Here is a 2,537-nt window from a genome sequence, read left to right on the forward strand (position 1 = left end):
TGACATATGGAAACTTGATAGCACCATCTTTGATCCAAGCATCCAGGAGTTTGATCACCTCTTCAATGGAAAGGGGAAAGTCAGGTGCTTCTTGATCAGGAACTCATGTTCTTTGGTCAGAGGCTTGTGCATCTTGCTTATCCTTCCTTTGTGCTTTCGAAGGAGCTGAGGCGTGTTTGCGCGGACGTTCGGCTTTCTGTTTGCTCCCTTCTTCCACAGCGTTTGTAGAAGGCTGGAGGTTGTACTGCTTGTTGATCAGACGTCTGCTACCTCGAGGTTCTCCAGCCTTTTTAGATTTTGTTCTTTCCAGTAAAGAGGGTGCAGTAGTTGCCGATCTCTTCGCCGCTTCATGAATCTCTGAGAAGGTATGGAAACGAAGATTTTGCAACAGAGCTCTGTAGACCGGCATCATGCCGTTGATACACAAGTCTACAAGTTGTTGCTCCGTGACGTTTGGATCATGACAGTCCAGGGCCTGGACTCTGAATCTTTTCACGTAGTCATTGGGATGTTCATTGTTCCTCTGAAACATTCTTCCAAGATCAAATAGAGTAACTTTCTCTGACACAAAGAAGTACTTTCTGTAGAAGGCGTTAATAATTTCTCTCCAATTGTTGAAAGTTCCCGGTGCGATGTTTTTGTATCAGGTGTATGCCCTGCCTTTCAAGGATTTTGAAAATTCTTTGAGGCGAACAACATGGTTATGCTCATGTTCACCCAAGGCTTCCAGGAACCGAGAAACATGCTCCCTAGCATTGCCTGTTCCGTCATATAAAGTGAAGGTTGGTGAGGTGTAACCTTTTGGAAGAGGAATCCTTTGCGTAGCAGCAAGGTATGGAGGCTGGTGATGATGGATATGTGAAGTCTTGTCTTTTCCATGGTTCTCCAAGAGGCGTTCCAAATCTTCTCGAGTAATAAAATTTGATGATTCCTTTGCTGATGGATCGTCTGCATCTTTGCGGACTTCGCTATCATCCACTGTATGAATTGGAACTACTTCAGGATCAGCATCTGAGGATGTTTCCTTTTCTTTTCCTTTTCCTTGAGTCTTCTCTGACATCTTGTCAGTGAGAGTCTTGAGATAATTGAATAACTCCTTCCGTGTTGCGTCCATGTCAGTTTGATTCTTTGCAAGAGACTCTTGCACCTTGATGAGATCAGCCATGGTAGGTGGTGGATTCCTACTGACTTCCTAAGGGTGTCGGCCGAATAGGGATGGCATTCCATGTTAGCGTGAGGAGGAATAACATCACCACCTTCAGTGTTAGAGGCCGGAATAGTTTCCGGGATATCCTCATTGTTATTGTTGCTAGTGCTAGCGTCATTTGTGTTGGAACCTGTAACTAACCCAGACCTAAGACCAGCCATCTTTGTGAATACTGAGATTGCAACCGAGAGAATGATATCCCACTGTGGTCGCCAATTTGTAGATGGGAAAAAACGATTTACTGGTTTTTACGGAATCAAGGAGATGACCATGCGAAGGAGACTCCTTGAACCGAGCAAATGCTCAACCTCACACAGATGCACTCCAAGAAGGGAGTGCTTTAAGTTCGAGAGATCAATCTGTAGAACTATGGCCTAAACCAAGATAATGGTCGTTCCAGAGTCAATTCGGCCACAAGAGAGGATGGGTCGATCTATAGGAGGGAAGTTGAGAAATGTGTGAGATCAATGGTGATCGAGATTGTAGGTGTATTATGTATTCTGCGTAAGAAAGTTCTGAATGATTTAATTTACTCAGTTGAGAGTGATTGCTCAGACGATGAGCTCGTGTAGTCTAAAGATTGTCTGTATGAACTTGTCGAGAAATTCTTGTCTGTTTCAATCATGATTCAAAGACATTTTATATTAATGGAATTCTAAAACATCTTGATCCCATGAAGTGTGACAGTTTTTGAAATCAAAGAGTGGGGAAGTAGGAAGTCGTGTCAGAACCAGTTGCTCATCGTGCGGAGACTTGGTTGATTTCCCATCCACTACTTTGCTAACTCCTCCAACTGATTGCACGACTTGCTCACATTCTCGTCGTGTGTATGAACACACGTGTCATAGACTGCCAGACGAAAACCCTAGTTAATATCCCCCATATGACATGATTGACATCTCGTGATTGTGGAGTCAGTTGCTGACTTTATGGTATGATGAGTCCTTGTATTGCTGAGTTGAACGTGATTTGCAAATGTTCTGAGACTCATGAATTGAACATGCCCGCTGAGAAAAAAGTATATTGTCGAATAAATGTTGATAACATAAGGTGAGAAAATGTTTCTGAATTGTTTAATATTGATAGTTGAACCAATATTCCTTAATCTGGGCAAATATTGCTCGTATGAGCAAGTGTTGCTCGTCTGATGAATTGTTGATGTCAGGACCAGATAAGATAAAATATTAATTTAAGACACTGGCAGCTAGACCGATCATAATAATAAAAGTGTTGATCACGGGATCATCATAAAATTATTAGTATTTGAATCTGCTCAGAATTATGTTTTGCAGAGCTCTGGATTCGAAACCCTAATTTTTGATCAATCAGT

Source organism: Papaver somniferum, chromosome 11, assembly GCF_003573695.1.
Source record: "Papaver somniferum cultivar HN1 chromosome 11, ASM357369v1, whole genome shotgun sequence".
In the NCBI taxonomy this organism is placed as follows: Eukaryota; Viridiplantae; Streptophyta; class Magnoliopsida; order Ranunculales; family Papaveraceae; genus Papaver; species Papaver somniferum.